The sequence below is a fragment of the Alexandromys fortis genome, unplaced genomic scaffold (genome assembly GCF_014885135.2).
Source record: "Alexandromys fortis isolate MF-2015 unplaced genomic scaffold, M_Fortis_MF-2015_v1.1 scaffold_127, whole genome shotgun sequence".
Classification (NCBI taxonomy): Eukaryota; Metazoa; Chordata; class Mammalia; order Rodentia; family Cricetidae; genus Alexandromys; species Alexandromys fortis.
This window is the reverse complement of record NW_026068006.1, coordinates 1,703,731-1,721,795: the sequence shown is the minus strand read 5'-3', so window position 1 is coordinate 1,721,795 and position 18,065 is coordinate 1,703,731. Positions and strand designations below refer to the sequence as shown.

The 18,065-nt window shown below is 44.7% G+C and overlaps 2 long non-coding RNA genes across 2 annotated transcripts in view; one reads left to right on the top strand and one right to left on the bottom strand.

Annotated features, from left to right (window-relative positions):
* The window catches only part of LOC126513266 (uncharacterized), a 28,384-nt gene extending 12,617 nt beyond the window's left edge, over nt 1–15,767 (bottom strand). The window contains exons 1-2 of the long non-coding RNA XR_007595278.1: nt 15,678–15,767; nt 290–482 (exon numbers count right to left, since the gene is read on the bottom strand). This is a non-coding gene — a long non-coding RNA (uncharacterized lncRNA). The remainder of the gene's footprint in view (nt 1–289; nt 483–15,677) is intronic.
* Nucleotides 15,768–15,950: 183 nt separating this feature from the next.
* LOC126513267 (uncharacterized) lies at nt 15,951–17,951 on the top strand. The gene is made up of 3 exons (XR_007595279.1): nt 15,951–16,080; nt 17,124–17,236; nt 17,598–17,951. It is a non-coding gene; the product is annotated as an uncharacterized lncRNA (long non-coding RNA).
* The last annotated feature ends 114 nt before the right edge of the window (nt 17,952–18,065 follow it).

The window sequence follows — 18,065 nt, the reverse complement described above, 5'->3', positions numbered from 1 at the left end:
CATGTACAGGTATGCTGGGGAGGCATGAATGAGCACATGTGTATGCACAGGAGTGGATAGCAGAGGTTGCCACTAAGTGTCTTCTTCTATTGTTGGCCATCATACATTTTGAGACAGGATCTTTCACTGAACCAAGAGATCACTGATTGGACTGGCTAGTGAGCCCTGGAGTCTACCTGTCTCTGCCTCCACAGTGCTGGGGTAGTAGATATGTACGGATGTACCTGGATTTTATGTGGGTTCTGAGGATCTGATCTCAGATCCTAATGTTTGTGCAGCAAATACTTACCTACTGAGTTATCTTCCCAGTAGGCTTCATAAAGAACAAATCAGGTAAATTTCCCATTTGATGTTAAAACCTTGACAGTTATGGCAATTAGGAGAGTGTTGTTTTCGTGTAAGAGTCAACATGTTGATCAGCGGGTAGAACAGGCAGCTCAGAAACCAGAGAAGTGGGACATGGCAGAGGCTGTACTGCAGGTCTGTGAGAGAAAAATAAGACCATCAGTCCAGCTGGCCGAAGTGGCCGTGCCTGCCGTTAGTGCCAGCCTTCAGGAGCCAGAAGCAAGTGAAGCTCTATGAGCTGGAGGCTAGCCTGATCCCATAAAGTGAATTCTAGCCCAGTCAGAGCTATACATTCTGACCCTGTCTCAAAGCAAACCAAGACCAATTAGTGTACTGGGTATCTTCCAATAAGGGTGGAGTATTGCTGCATCAATATTCTAGAGCTGCAATAATATGGGATTATAAGTCAGAGTTCTTAAATGTTATAAATTTATTTTCTCACAGTTCTGGAAGCTAGAAGTGCAAGATCCAGGTGCTGGCAGGGTCCATTTCCAGAGACCCATCCAGTCTCAGCTTACAGATAGCCACTGCTTTCGGAGTCCGCACGGCACCTTCCTCTGCTCACACCCATCAATGGTGTGTCACTTTCTTCTTAAAGACCTGCCCTGATGACCCCATTTCACCTTAGTTGCCTCCTTAAGCCCAGTCTCCAAATCCAGTCACACTGTGAGAGAAGATACAGTTCTGTTAATAACCCCTACTATGTGCAAATTGAAAGAAGAAATGCGTTCCAGATCATCCAAGGACTCGGTGTTAAACACAACACTTCAATGAGTGAAATGTCCTTTCTGTATATGTGTTGCTTTTATTGGCTAATGAATAAAATTGTTTTGGCCTATGGCAGGAAAAATATAACCAGAATATATATATATATATATATATATAAAGATAGTAGGTGGAGTCAGAGAGATGCCATGTAGCTGCCCAAGGAGAAGGACATACCGGAACCTTACCAGTAGGCCACAGACTCATGGTGATACACAGAATAATAGAAATGGGTTAATTTAAGATGTAAGAGTTAGTTAATAAGAAGTCTTAGCTGGGCGATGGTGGCGCACGCCTTTAATCCCAGCACTCGGGAGGCAGAGGCAGGCGGATCTCTGTGAGTTTGAGACCAGCCTGGTCTACAGAGCTAGTGCCAGGACAGGCTCCAAAGCCACAGAGAAACCCTGTCTCGAAAAACAAAACAAAACAAACAAACAAACAAAAAAAAGAAGTCTTAGCTAATAGGCCAAAGAGTATATAATTAATATTACGCCTCAGAGTGGTTATTGCATAAGCAGCTGCAGGAGCTAGTGAGCGGGACCAGGTGGGTAGAGAGAAAGCAGTCCAGGTTTATAGGAGAATATTTGTAGCTACACGTCGAGACGTCGAACAGAAGGTAACATGGGTCAGCAACCCCTGAGAGAGAAATTATCAAGGTAAGGCTCAGGAAGCCCCCAGTTTAGTGCTTGGAAAGTTGCCAGGTTGAGGTACTTAAGAGCAAATCACAGCCTGGTGCCTCCTGGAGTTGAGGAGACACAGGTGGGTATGTAGAGAGACCAAGGCAGCCAGAATCTGTAGGCTCAAGTGCCAGATGGAAGTCACTCAGACGAGTTTGAGATATCCGCAGAGGAGATCCCATGAGTTTTCAGTGAATTGCTGATCTGTGCGCGCTTATGCTGATGACCACAGAAAGGGCAACTGAAGGTCTGTGAAATGGTGAAAAGCAATGCTTCAGTAACACAGCCAAACTGGCCTAGAGTCTGCTTTGGTTTTCCCTAAGAAATCTTAACATTAAGTCCTGGAAATTGTCAGTCTAGCTCCTGGTGCTTAAATGAATCCTAGAACAATGTCTGAGAACATTCTAAGAAATACCCAGAGTGTAGCAGCAGGGTATGCCATCAAAATTCCCAGAAGAAAATAGTTCAAAGATGAGGAGGAGAATTCGAGAGTGAGGATGTTAAGGCAGCACGCCAATATACTCCATATGTCCTAGACAGTAAAATACAAACAAAACAAACATTTTTAGAATAGACATGAAACAGATTTTTTTAAAGACCCAAACAGAGCAAAAATAAGAAATGCAAGATTGAGGTGGAAAATGCATTCGTGAGATTGAAAGAAGAGTGGAAACTACAGAAAAAGACTAGTAAATTTGAAAACATAAGAGCGGAAACTATTCCAAATAAAACAGAAGTCAAGGAAAACAGTATGAGGCTGAATACGTAACAATGTACTGGAGTCTCTGAAAGAGGAGAAACAGGGAACACAGGAAAGTGCTGAAAATCGTGACTAGCTGGAAGCAACTCCAAGCAGGCAGAATACTGTTGCAAGTATCATAATACCTGATCTCAAGTTATACTCCAGAGCTATAGAGACAAAACCTGCACAGCACTAGACTTCTCTCTTCCCCACTACCCCCCCTCTCTCACACACACACAGAGAGAGAGAGAGAGAGAGAGAGAGAGAGAGAGAGAGAAACTAATACATAATTCACACAACTAGACTCTATTCAACAAATTATCTCATCAAAACTGAATATCTACTTACAAAAGAATGAAACTAGGTCCACATCTGTAATCCTGCACAAAATCAATTCAGAGTGGACCAAAGACCTTGGGTTAAAGCAGAAACACTGAAATTGCTAGAGATGAGCATAGAACACACTCTTTCAGATAGATGAGCAGGAAAGACTTTTCTGAACAGGACTCCAATGCCACAGGAAATACCTCAAAATTAGCAAATGGGACTACATGATATCAAAAACTCTGTGCACAGTTAAAAGAGCTATGAGCAAGGTGAACAGACATCCCACAGAATGGGGAAGAACCAGATAGGTGACTAATATTTGGAAAATTTATATAAAGAACTGAAAATTTAAACATTACTTTTCTACTAAAACTGACAATTAACAATGGGCTAATAAAATGAACAGTTTTCAAAAGAAGAAATACAAATGGCCAACAAGTGTTTTTGAAAGCATTCAACATCCCTAGTCATTAAGAAAATGCAGATTTGGAGACCTCAAACCAGACCAATGACTCTTCGCAAAGAACACTTGAAAGTAAAGAAAAATGGATAAAGGAGTTTACCCTATGACTTACTGTGTCACACTGTAGCTTCCACGAAGAGATTTTTACTTTTTTTTCCTTTCTTTCTCTTAAATTTTGTTTTATTTTGGTGGGGTTGCAGAGGGTAGAGGGAAGATACAAAGGGACAAGAAAATGAATGAGATCAAAATGTGCGATGTCAAAGACACATTGAATAAATAAAAAGAAAGTTAAAATGCAAATTAAAAATCTTTGAGATTCCATCTCGTGACAGTCAAATAGCTATCACCAAGAAATCTAACAGTAGCCTGCTGAGTATCTGGGAAATCTAAGAGCAACCCTGCTGAGTGTCAGTACTGGTGGGACTGTACACAAATGCCCATTACACCTCCTGCTCTTCCAGAGGACCCATGTCCAGTTCCCAGCACCCATATCAGGTGACTCACAAACACGTAACTACAGCTCTGGGGCATCTCCAGCTCTGCAGACACCTGCACACACATGAACACAAATCATTATGAAGATTCCACAGAAATTTAACCTAGAACAAGCAAATGACTCAGCTGTACCATTCCTGTACATTCCTGTAAAGGTTTCTGTACTCTACCACAGAGGTACTTGCTCAGCCAGCCACGTCTGTTGCTGCTCCACTTACAATATCAAGAAAATGGAATAGCCTAGAGCATCAACAGATAAATAGATGTTGGAGGAGGCCACTTATTCGTTCCCGCTGTCCGGCTAGCTTAGACCCAAAATAATCACACAGAAACTGTATTAATTAAATCACTGCTTGGCCCATTAGCTCTAGCTTCTTGCTGGCTAACTATTATATTAATTTAACCCATTTCTATTAATCTGTATATTGCCACATGACTGTGGCTCACCGGGTAAAGTTCCCAGCATCTGTCTCTGGTGGCTCCATGACTTCTCTCTAACTCCACCCCTCCTTCTCCCAGCATTCAGCTCAGTCCTCCCCACCCAACTAAGTTCTGCCCTGCTATAGGTCCAAAGCAGTTTCTTTATTCATTAATGGTAACCACAGCATATAGAGGGGAATCCCACATCACCTCCCCTTATCTGTTTAAATAAAAAGGAAGGTTTTAACCTTAACATAGTAAAATTACATGGTAAGGTAATTACAGGTATCAAAAAATAATTACAGTTACAATATTTGTATCTATTTTTATTTTTTATCATAACTAAGGAAAACTGTAACTATAACTATAAATTTTTTAACTCTATCAAAAACTCCAGAAGGATATAACATGACCTAAGTAAACAGAAATACATTGTAAGCAACTTCCAAAACTCTAGAAATAAAGCTTCCTGGACAGTCACCCAAAGTTCTTTTGTACCATTGGGGCATCCCTCTTCAGCCTTCAGGCCCATAGTATCCAGCAGACTTTTCCATGAGAGAATGAAAATGTTGTATTTATTTAACTATAAAGAAAGATACAATTATGAAACTTGTAGGAAAATTGTATCTTAAGCAAAGTTATTCAAACCCAGAAAGCTAAAACTTGAATGTTGTTCATATATGTAGATCATGTGAGTTGAGGGTAAAGGCTGAGAAACAAAAAAAAAAAAAAAAAAAACAAACAAAACCCCCAAAAAGCTAGAAAACGGTGATGAAGAAGGAAAAGGAAGTGCTGAGGGGGGAATGGGAGGAAAGGACATATGATGTGAAAGTGGGAAAAGATGAGAGCGAGAAAAAAACTAAAAATGGTCTGTTTGAAAGGCTATAGTGAAACCTAACTCTTTGTCTTTTGGCTTAATGCATAAATACTGCAGTCAAGAATTAAGAGATGAAGGGACTTAGAACAGAGAGGCAAGATAAGAGTGCAGATCTTTGAAGGAATCCACAGGGCACTGAAGGAAAAATGACCGGCCGCCACCTCTCTGGCCCCCAAAGTGCAGAAGCATGAATGGAATAGATGTAAAGAGAAGCTGTGGATGTGACATGCTAAAACTGAAATAAAATCACAACTCTGATGAGCTAGCAGCCACTGCGAAACTCCACTCCAGAGGCGCGGTCATGTCAGACAGGTGAAGTCAACATGTTTATAGTCCTGGGAGCTGAAGACAACCTCCAGGGAGATCCCTGAGCAGATAGGAGGGGAGAACAGAAGCCTCCTGGGCAGTCCCGGGGATAAAGGAGACTCAAGAAGGCAGCGGAAGGCGCAGGATGTTGCGACAGACCACTTCAGAGAGCAAGAATGTAAAAGAAAAGGTCATTGTACCCAGAAGGCTATAGAGTGAGAGGCTAAAAGAACCTCTGTGTGCAAGGTTTGCCTCAGGACTTCAGAGGGGATTCTATCCTCTGGTAGATGAGTCAGGGTCGAGGGCTAAGGAATGAGTGTGGGCTTACCAACTCCAAGAGGACATTTAGCAGCAGGTGAGTACAATGGAAGCTTGGCAACCAATTTAGAGAATGGAGAAACTCTCAGGATGAGAAGATTAAAAAAAAAAAAAAAACAGGAATTTCAGAGAAACTCAGGGTTTCGAATCAGAAAGAAACAGCTTGAAAAAGAGAAGAGGAATCTGCTGGTATCTAGAAAATGGCATTGGTGTTGTGTGTGTGTGTGTGTGTGTGTGTGTGTGTGTGTGTGTAAAATATAATGGATACCCTGGGGCACAGTGGGTAATACGCTTATGAGGCCTGAAGACCTCCGTTTGATCCCAGGAAACCACATGGAGGGAGGAGAGAGCAGATTCCAGTATGCTGTCCTCTGACCTCCTCATACACGCTGCCCCCAACAAATATACATGCAGTAGATTTTTGGGCACAGGAGACTTGCAGAGATACCAACATATATTCCTTTCATGCATGTGCACACACACACATACATATGCACACACAAAACCCTAAAATAGTTTATGCTTATAAAATTTACGACGATTTTTATAAATGTAAAGATGTACAAGTATTTTTTTCTGAAGAGTGGCATTTAGTGGCATTTTGGTTTTGTATGTATTATTCTCTATATTTAAAGGTTTAATTGATTTTGTCTTTGTGTTCCTTCTGTTTTCTGAGAATCTTCTCAGAGTGCTTAGAGAGCCTTGATCTCTAAGGCTTGGACCACCCTTTCTCATCAGCCTCCTGGGTAGCTGGGCCTACAGATACACACCATCAGAAGAAGACTGAGTGCTTTACGAATTTCATATCGTGATCTTACATTCCTTTTATAGTTCAATGCATTCATGAGTCTTAAGATATTATTTGTCAAGGACACATCTGTTCTTAAGGAACGAGATGAAAAAAAAGATGATAAAGTGTCTTTCATTTATTACTTTATCCAAAAAGAAAACAAACAAACAAAAGCCAGGTGGTGTGGCATACACCTTTATTCCCAGCACTCCGGAGGCAGAGGCAGGTGGATCTCTGTGAGTTCCAGGACAGCCAGAGCTGTTATACAAGCCATACTTGAAAAACCAAACCAAACAAACAAACACCAAAAACAACAACACACACATTTATTACTTTATGTCTTTGTACTTTGGGGTTTTTATTGAAGACTTACTCTATTGTGAAGTGATCTGTAGCGTGTGGGAATGTGCACATGTGCCTGCGCCTGGAGGCAGGAGAGGTTTCAGATCCCCTAGTTGTGAGCCAACATGGCTGCTGGCAAGTCACCTTGAGTCCTCTGCGTTGACAGTCCGCTCTCTTAGCCACTGACCTTTCTCTAGCTTCCTAGAATTTCTTAACGTACATAAACTTTTTTCATGATCTCTCAACACGTAAAGCTTCCCGTGAACACCACGTGAGTGCCACCTGAAGAATGGGGTGAATCTGATCTAGTAATAAACACCATGAAAAATCTGTTCCGCTGGAAGAAAGGCTGAAATCCTTTAGTGTGTGACACCTTGAATGGACCGGGGTGCTGTCTTAAGTGAAAGAAGTCAAATACAAAGGCACAAGCACTCCATGATTTCACCAATATGGAATCCTAGAACAATCTTGTCTAGAACTCAACAGTAGACCAGTTGTTAGCCGAGGCTTGGGAGGGAGAACAAGTTCTCTTAAGAATACTGCCTCATTGAAGGGAATCAGTTAAGAGCCCTTGGTTCCCTGCAAACATAGGGCAGAGACAATCCTTCCCTGTCAACTCTCATGTGTAGGTGCCCGTGTTTCCAAATGAGTGTGTTTGTTTGGTAAGTAATGTTGACCTTCCCCCTTTGTGTGCGTGCATCTGTAGGACTCCTGGCAGGATATGCCTATGTGACCCGAGATGCTAACCCACATGAAACCAGTTTTTGTGGGAATGGTGTTTTCCAACGTGACATACTGTGGCTGGTTCTTTCCTAGGCTTGGCCCAATTAGTAAAGTGCTAAGCATTATGGGGAATGGCTGAGCGTGTACAATCTAAAATGGGTGTGGTCTCAGAGCTCAAGTGACGATGCTCAGGACATTGGGAGGAAACAACTGAGTCTAGTAGCCATGAGCAAATACCCTTAGCACTGGAATGTTTGCAGTTCACCTTTAACTTCTGGTGGCAAAGGCTCTTCCGTTTTCTCTCTCTTCTGGCTCTCTGTCGCAGGACTGGGATCCTTTGAACTCAGTAAGTTGTAGGGTGGTGGAAGAGTCTCAGGAAGTCAGGGTACTTCCTGAGACTAAGAGCAGGTGGGTACTCAAACACATAAAAGTGAAGTACTGTGTTTGCATTGCAAGCTAATAAAGATCATTCCAGACACATGGGTGACATGAATCTCTGCGGAGTGAGTCATCCCCTCATGGTCTCTGCTGAGTTTCCTTAGATGTCCTCACAGCACCTGCATGCGGTTCATTCTGTGCATATTTCCTGCACATGGGGAGGGGTGATGAAAAGCAAGCACACCATTCATCTAGGAGACAAATGGACCCAGAGGAGAGGCGCAGGAGTCTTTGGAAGAGGCAGTCTTGTGCAATCTGTCTCTTCAAGGTGCCTTTTCCAACACGAGCAGACTGCCCCTTGGGAGTCACCTCCTCGGGTATTCCCAGGGTCCACAGGACATTGCTTCCACGGAACCAAGAATCCTTCACGGCTTGTTCACCTATGGCAGGCCTCATAGATGCCCAGCAAGTATATATTGGTTAAATAAATGATCTAGTGAGTCAATGGACTTGAAAATATCCAAGCAGGACAAAGGGGGATTGAAGCTGAATGCCACTTCATCTGTGCTCACTAAGAATCTCCCTAGTGAGCCAGAAGCAGGAGCACACAGATACATATGCTCTGGGGAGAAAGCCTGTACCACAGAGGCTTCTGTCCAGGGCCCTGTGAGAATTCTGTGAGGAAGAGCATTCTCCCACGAAGGAGCGTCCCCATAGAGAGGAAGTGAAACTTGCTAAGGAGAGGGAGTCAATTTTGATCTGCTGGGCCTGATGCCAGATACCCTAGCCCGTTAACCATGGCATGGAACAGGAGAGGCATCCTAAGGCTCATTCCGGACCACATTGCCCTCCTTCTGTGGGTCAGCGGGTGTGACTAACGTTAGTCCAGCTCTCTATAGCCCTAGGGCCACTTGAGTTAGTCTACCTGGGGGCAGAGACTAGGTGCTTCTGACCCCTGGGGGGTTGCTGCACTGAAAACGCACTAGCATCTTTATTTCACCAAAGAGTAAGTGCAAGAGTCAGGGTCGCCGCTGCATACTGAGAAGGAAGAGCATCTATTCGAGACGGAAAGGAGGGCTCATGCTATAGCATGTCTGTGGATGCCAGAGGACAACCTTTAGGAGTCAGTTCTAGCCTTCCACATGGTGGGTCTCGCCTGCAAGTTCAGTTCGGGTCTTCAGGTATAGAAGCCAGTGCCTCTTCTACCTGTTGAGTCATTTCCCCTAGTTTTTATTTGATTAAATAATAATAATAAAAAGCTTGCTGTACTGTGGAAAATATAAACTGATGGGGACTTGGGGGCTCCTTATCACATTTTCTTCTTATTTTGGCATTCATCATCACAAAATAAACCTAAATAAGTAGAGTAGCCAGAAATGGTTCTTGCTATTTGCCATGTGGGAAGAGTTTTAAAAGAATGGAATTCTGAAAAGCCACAGGGCCTCTCTTGGCTAAAATGTTTATACCTTAAGATGGTGCATACCTGTGTTCAGTACATTGGAACCCAAGGCAGGAGGATCACAAGCGTGAGGCTAGCCTGGGCTGCATAGGAGAACATATATAAAAGATGAAAACATTTATATCTAATTCAGGAAAGAAAAAAAAAGCAAAGCCAAAACCAACCAGAGGCCTTTAAGTAGGGATTTCAAAGCATAGGCGTTTGGGAAGCTGAGAAAAATGATGTTTTGAATCCATTGCTGTACTCGGGTAGCTCACAGGGAGGAGATGGACATGCAAAGGCAGTTTAAAAAATGGCAAGGGGTATCTGGGAATTACACACGTGCTTAGCTTGGTGCTGGCTCCCAGTGTTACCCATCTGTATGAATTATCCAGTGTATGGGGCTCCTCCCCATGAGCTGCCGGAGGGTAGCAACGTGCTCGAAAGGCCGTGCACAGTGAGAGCTGTGCTGATTTCCTCTCTGTTGCTGTGATAAGGCACTCTGAGCAAAAGCAAGCGAGCAGAGGAAAGGGCTTGTTTGAGCGCACAGGTCACAGTCCATCATTGCAGGAAGTCAGGGAGGAACGCGAGAGCTAGCTGCTTCCCTTGCAGACTGGCTAGTGGTTAGCATTCTAAGGCAGCTCTGCCCACCTGCCAGGGAATGGTGCTGCCCACAGTGGGCTACATTAACCTCCCCCGCCCCAGACCAATCATATCTGGGTACTCCCCTAACTGAGTCTCCTCCTTAGGTGACCCTAGGCTGTGTCAAGTTGACAGTTAAAAGACAGTGCTCAGGAAACATTTGTGAATGAATCAATGTCTTCCTTGTTGACTTAAATTCAAATACATTCAAATGACTAGGAATCGAGTTTTTGTTGCAAACTATGTAACCTATTGTTAATGTAATATGCATGTATAATATATACATATATTACACATACACAGATATGTTGAATACATATTATAATTTGATTGACTTTACCTGTCTACATTTTCTCAATGTTAACCATGTTGTTGTAAAACAGTCTCTCTTCCCGCGTGTTCCTTAGGCACAGAGCTTTTCAGCCATCCAAATGGTCCTTCACTCACAAGGCGATCCGCATAAACTGTAGACATCACTACCTGCTCAGTTTTGTCTCTACTCTTGCAGTCATGACAGCCCAGCAGGGCACATGTAAATCTCTTAACTCCTCAGAAGCTTGTGACATGGGGGCCATTAATTCTTCCACAGATGAGCAACCGGCACAAGTTTATGGACGAAACCCCCATGGCTCATCTGGCTCCAGAGTCTTGGAAAGGTCCCAACCATGGTTTGTAACAATGTTAAAATAATTAGTTTTGTCTTATATTTTATTACAATTTAAAATTCAAAATGTCAAGTATTATTAATGACATGACTGTGGGAAATAGTCTTTCTTGCTTTCTTTCTTTTGCTTTCTTTTTCAGTTCTCTTTGTCGCTAGATTATGTCCTACTTAAGATTTAAACTAGGTGACTATATTTTTTGTTGTTTCTTGTTTTTTGTTTTGTGAGACATGGTCTCATGACCTTGTCTGTCCTGGAACTTTATGTGTAAATCAGGTTAGCCTCAGACTCACAGAGATCTTCCGGCCTCTGCCTCCCAAGTGGTGGGACTGAGAGTATGGCTCCGTGTCTAGCAAGGAGACTCTATTTTCATAAGACACTTAACATAACCCCTCAGTGTCACAGGCTGCAATCACAGGCTGACTTGTTTCATTTTTCAATTTTTACTTCTTCAGAAGAATACTTTTGCTTTGTAATTATGTAAAATATGAATATGGTTCAGTGTTAAATTCGCAGAACATGTTATAGTCAGAAAAGGCCAGTTTCTGTTGTATTTCTCTCTTTTTCAAATCTGTGCAACTTTTAAATATGTTTTGGTTTATCCTCTCACTATCCTTTTAATTGGGAGCAAACGTTTATATCCTCACAGGCCACAAGCTTTCTAAAAGATTTATTTTATTTGTGTGTATATCTGTGCATGCATGTGTGTAACAACAGAGGTCAGAAGACCAGGATCAGACTCCCTAGAGAGCTGGAGTTATAGACTGTTGTGAGCTGCCCAACATGGGAGCTGAGAGTGGAACTTGGGGCCTGTGAAGGAACAGCCAGCACTCCACTCCTAGCCACTGAGCCATCTCTTCAACTCCGACCCTCCGTCTTCTAGAGACAACATCATAACACACACATTCTTTTTTCTACTTTACTTTCTTCACTTGCTATGCCCTGTAGCATAAAGAAGCAATTTTAATTGCTTTAATATTCCATTTGTTAACTAGTCCTCTAGGGATGCACGGATGAGTTAGTTCCAGTGTTTTAAAAAAGCCAAACTTTCTGACTGAGAAAGAATGATTAATGCATAGTGAATCTGGGCCATTCAACAAAAGGAGGACTGAAAAGTATGCGTTCAACTTTGGCAATATGAAGACCTGGGACATTTTAGCCAAGGACAAACTATACACAGAGTCTGCCCAGCAGACTGCAGCGCCTGGCTCAGCAAGAGAGGTGCAGAGGCATGGCACAGACAGATGCTCGGTGAAGCACAGTGGCGAGGAAACGGGATGCTGTCCGTAGTTTCCTCACTGTGACAGGAGCCACTGGAGGAAGGAAGGGTCTGTCTGGACTCGCAGTGTAAGAGGGATGCAGTTTGTCATGGGGGGAAGGGCACGTGGCGTGTGTGGAGTGGCTATACACTTGCATGTGTGATATGGAAGCGCCCTCAGAGATTGAAACATTCCATCCTGCAGGCAGCTTCTTAGGCAGGAAAGCAAACAACTCAAAACAGCTTCAGGAAGTCCCTGGAACCGAGCAGATTCACTAGGTCCCTCCCTGCCAGAGTAAGCAATAAAAGCCTACTGTTACTCTCAGACAGAGATGCCAAGAAGACTCTGAGACTAGACCAGCTGCCTGGAAGATGCAGAAACCAGGCCAGCTACCTGGAAGAGGTTTAGACCAACTGAGGAGCTGGAGAGAATGCTCCCCAAGCTGCAGAGGTGCCTGCAGGCTGTGCAATGTGCTCCAGGTTCCCAGCTCTGTGAGTCACCGGTCATGCTGGGGTGGGCTGTTGTCATACGGCTGTCATTGAACTATTTCCTCATGTAATTAACCCTATCAAAACTCACTCGCTCACCAAGTCGGACTTTGGTGATATCTGTACTAGGTTTGTAGTGGGATCCCTGACTGGGATGAATAGATGTGTGTGTTGTGTCTCCCCAGGAAAAGCCTTGTCACACAAGAGTGTGCAGGTGGGAAACGGACAGCAGAAAGTAAATGGGAGTCTCAAGGCACACGGTTATTTTACTATAATGTTTTATGTTTGTATATTTATTATGGAAGATATTGGAGTCGTCACGTTTATTGTTTATTCTCCATTTTTTTTAGATGTGGGAAGAATGGCTGGGAATGTGAGATGAGCAAACTCTCAAAAGTCACCTTTCCCGGGGCGGTGAGATGGCTCAGTGGATAAAAGTGTTTACTGGCGTTTAATGACCTGACTTTGACCTTGGGAAGAACCTACTTGGACGGAGAGAACAGACTCCAGTGCCTCGATCTCTGACCTTCACACACTTGCCACAGCATGGGAGCACCTTAAATAATAATAAAAATAAGAAAAATGGTCTTTCCTGAAATTCACAGGGTACCATGAGAAGACTTCCGCTCACCTAACTCCAGTCCAGCTGAGGTTCTCATTAATTCACCCACAGTGTCCGACTGTTTTGATCCTGCTGTTTGAATCCACCGGTCTCACCAGCCCCCACCAAAAGCGTTTGCTGTTTGTAACCACCAAGCACTGGCCTACCTGAGTGGATGGCTAACACTGATTGTGGACGTGGGACATAACTTCCAGTGTTCCTGGATTGGGTTAGCTGAGGAGGGCACCTTGAGTGTGGGTGGCACCATCCCACGGCAGGTGTCAGTGACTGAGTGAGCAGGAGAGTGGGAGCTGAGCACCACCATCATGTCTCTGGGCTTCCCCTTTGCAGATGTCACATGACCAGCTGTCTCACACTCTGGCTGCCAGACCTTCCTCACCTTCATGGACGGCACCATCAAATGGTTAACAGCACCAACCTTCCCTCCCTTACATCTGTCAGTATTTGACCGTCCTTATGACAGAAGGAACTAGGAAGTGCGGCCGCTGCTCTCTGTGGTAGCCTGGCCATCTATGGTCTCTCTTGTGGCTTTACATAAGAAATTCAACTTTAACAGCCATGGGTTTTGGGGGGCAATCCAATGTTTAGGTAGTTCTTAGTTTTCTATTAAGGATCCCGGAGCAGTAACTCCAGTCCTTCCTTGCATGCTGTAATAACGTCCATCACACTTAGAATAAGTCTGAAGTCCTGGTGAGGGCTCAGACAGGCTCCATAGCTTGTTCAGGAGCTGCATTGTTCCCACCTCAGCTCAGAGGCCTCAGGGAAGCCTTTCCCAACACCTGCTAAAACAGACCCATCTAGCCCCTGACATCCCTATTACTCACGGTGATTTTTCTTGACACTTAAATGACCACGTCTTAAGCTATGTCCTTTGCTCATGTGTCCCCAGTGATGACATGTCTGGTAGTCCAAACAGAAGCTTCTGTATATCACAGACAGTCCGCGGCCACGAGCTGTGCTCAGCATGCAGCAGGGATCCAGCAAATGCCCACTAGAGAAACCGTTTTCTCTCTCTTGTATAATAACTTCCCCATCTATTCTTTCTTTAATTTAATATCGATGGCTATTGTGGTGATACAACTATAATAAATTTAAAATTTGAGCTTCTAACATTCAAACTTTAGAGAGTTCATCCCTCGGCTCACTTGGGAAAAACACAACTAAACTAACCAGCTAAGTTTGCCTCAGATGGAAAAGTGCAGTGGTAGCCTGTGCTAGCCGGTGCTAGCCGGTGCTAGCCAGTGCTAGTCTTCACCTAGGTGAGGCACTCAGTGGGAAATCCTGGAGGAAGCCAAGAGAAGGAAAGTGTCCTGTGAGGGAGGTCACGCTGTTCCAACCACACAGGATGTGATCTGTCTGTCTGCCTCTACACTATGGCCAGGGAGCTAGCTGCCTGCTGGTGATGGAGCTCCGCTGACTAGAGGTGCACGTAGGTGATGGTCTCACTTAGACTTTTGCCTTTGCTTTCCAATTTGACTTCATACTTAGGAAAGCAAATGAATGTATGTATGCTTGCTTTTTAAAAATACATTTTATTATAAAAACCCTGCGAATAATAATACCGTGCACCAAAATTAACAGTTAGAATCGGCATTTGGAATGGAAGCTGTGAAGCCTCACGTTAAACTTCACATTTTCAACCTGGAATAACTCCAGAAACCAGGAAGGTAAACATGGGCCACTGTGGGGGCTAGGAGGGCAGTTGGGGGAACATCGCAGGGGCTAAGGGGGCAACAGGGGTAGCAGGGCACACATAGCTTGAAGTGGAAAGCAGGAACACCAGAGTGGAGCTCTAACTAGAGTCGGGGCGGAGGTGGGGTAAAATGACGGTAAGGATGCCCGAAAAAGTCGTGAGGAGCCAAACTATTAACTATCTAGCTAAAAATACTGATGCTACGTGTAAGTCAGTGTATAGACACACATGTACAGTTTAAACGAAATATTCCCATCTGTGCTGAAACTGTTCCCACCAAGAGCTATTAGACCATCTATCAAATACCCCAACATCAGGCGCTGGAAGTCCCCTTTTGAATTTTTGGTCAAGATTGTCCAACAGACTCCCCAAACATGGTAGGCTATTGCTGTTGCCCTTGGTTACTCCCAGAGGTAGAGACACCATGTATGTACAATATGGGGCCCAGAGGCCCTGAGCAGGAACTCCCTGAATGCCTTAGCCCTGAAGAGTAACTTGCCTGGTACCAGAAAGCAAAGTCCCCCCCCCCCCCAAGCAGCAACAGCAAGCCAATCTGTTTTTCTTATTACCAAGATGAAACAACAGCACTCTACAACTTTTCAGATTGCTTTGTGACAGGGTCTCACTGTGTAGCTCTGGTTGGTCTTGAACTTGATATATAGACAATGCTGGCCTAGAGCTTTCAGAGCTCTGCCTGCCCTGCCTCCTGAGTGCTAGGGTGAAGGCCAGTGATCGTCCTTCACTTAGAAAAGCGAGCTGTCTTAGTGATGGCCGCAATATAAAACCAAAGCCATTGCTGAACATGTCTGAATCTTACTAGACTAATATTTCAGGATATTTTAAAATAAAACCCTTTAAAGGATTTGAACAGAAACACCAACAGCTTTATGGCACTTCCAGCCTACCTGCAAAGAATGCTGCACACTCTCCCAGGGAAGAACAGGAGCCATTATGAATGGATGGGCCTAGAACCACTATGTAAGGAAGAAGTGGAGTTATTATGGTGAACGCTTCAAAGTTTACCTGCTTAATCATTAATAAATTTGACTCGTGAGTCAGAAATAACTGATGAAGGCAAGGAAGGGGAAAGGCCTCTTGCAGCAGGAAGTTCTGGTTGCTTGCCGACTCTGGCGTGCTGGTAAATGTTTAACAGCTGACTTTCCGCAGGGAGAGGGAAGGCCTTGGCTCTTGGTGTTCGCCCAGTTTTGTTGCGGTTGTTGCCGACACTCCCACCACGAGCAACTTCCACACTCATGCGTTAAATACTTTTGCAAAGAACTCGAAAACCGGGCCCAGGGATACGCACTGGTGGGTAAGGGTGCTTACTGAACAAGAGGACACGAGTTTGAAGTCCAGCATCTGTTTAAAGAAGGACATGGCTGGACATGCAAGTACCCACAGCACTCGGGTGGGGGTGGGGTGCAGAGTCAGGTGGATCCCAAGAGCTCGTGGCCAGCCCACCCAGCTGAAATGCTGAGCTCCAGGCTCAGTGAGATATCTGACTCAAAGCACAAGGCCAGGAGTGACAAAGCCATCCAGCAGCGGGTTTCCAGGAACCGCGTATGGACACGCATGCGCGTCACACGCACCATCACACGCACCATCCCTTCCCCATAGTCCTTCAGGGCCCATGAGCCTGTGCTGGCCATCCGGGCTTGCTGCCTTCATCCTTCACCTTTTCCTCACAGGGACAAGGTAGACAGATTAGAAAGGACATTCTCCAGCCTTGCGTGCAGATAGGGGACCTGTCATCAGTGAGTGCGAGCAGAGCTTGTCGGAGTGGTGACAGTCACCAAGGGTTAGCAGTGTCTTGCTTAAAGCAGTTGTAGGCTAGGTCACCTCATTTTCAGAGCCATTTTGTAACTAGCCATGAAGGAAAAGCCACAAAAATGGCAGAGGACTGTAATGTCCCTGAATTCCTCCCCGGGGTCTTCTTTAAGCCAGGGCTTATTTAGCTTTTGTGTTAAAGCAAACACAGTCATTCTTCGGGTGGCTCAATGGATACAAACAAACCAAAAGGAGATTGCTACTGAAAGCAAAACTATTGGAAATTTTTTTAAAAAAATTAATACTGTTACTTTCAAAAATTCATTGTTCCTTTGATGTGAGTTTGCCTAAAACTCTTAGCTTAGAGACAGAAACTGTTCTTAGCACAGCACTGTGAATATTTGGGGAAAAGAACATGGCCTCCCTGTATCTGCTACAGGTAGAGGCCATGGTGAGTACCAGAGAGACATCAACACGCTTGTTTAACCAGCAGCACGTCACTTAGCAGTTGGCACCTTAGCTCCTCATCTGCAAAATAGAAATAATGTCATCCATACTAAAAAAGATTTCTTTTTATTGTTAAGTAAGTATATGTAGGTGGGAGAGGACGGACACTTGCATGTAGCTGCCTGTGGAGGCCAGAAGAGGACATCAGATCCCCTAGAGCTGGAGTTACAGGAAGCTATAAGCTACTCAGGTGGGTGGGGAGCCAAACTCAGATCCTCTGCAAGGGTACTCTGTACTCTTAACTGCCGAGCCAACTCTCCCGCTCCTGACTGTGTTGTTTTGAGGAACTAAGGAGTCGATAACTGGGTAAAGGGCCCGGGACAATAGAAGGCAACCAGCATGCTCCAAGTCAGTAGCTGTCTCCATCAGCCTCGTCACAAACCCTAGTCAAATAGATTCTGGGGTCATCTAAAGATGCGGAAGTGGCTGCCTTCATGGGGGATGCTTTGAGACTGAGACCAAGCCTTTCAGGGTTCAGTCCTGTGCCCCCATACTTAGAAAGCTCTATCCGCTGTGATTCTCAAGCACCCCTTTCTCAAACTGCTCTCCAGCTTTGGAAATACCCCTCAAATCTGGAAATTCGTGAGCCCACTGGACACTGCCAATTCGCTGATCCTACCGTCTTCTCCACATCGCGTGATCTCTGCAGCGCCTGTGGCCACTCCCCCGTCTGTGCCTCCTGGTGCCTAGTGCTCTTTTATTCTCTCCACCACACAGCCAAGCCCCAGCTGTAGCGAAGCCCAGCTCAGCCTCCTTTGGTCAAGTGAACCTGGCTGACTGGGTTTGCTTCAAAGTTTTGATTGCTAACCTCAAATGGGTACTTAGCAGTGCGGCCTGGCATCCCCTCCGCACTGCCGTACGGCCTATGCCTCCTGACTCTCATTCAGAACCCTTCTCTCTTCTACCCTCTAGCTTCCTGGCTGTGCATTCTCAGGACCGAGTCCTGAGGTCGTTCATAGAGAACAGAAAGCAGCAAGAGACCTCCCTGGGGCTCACATCCCTGCAGCTACCAGTTTGGG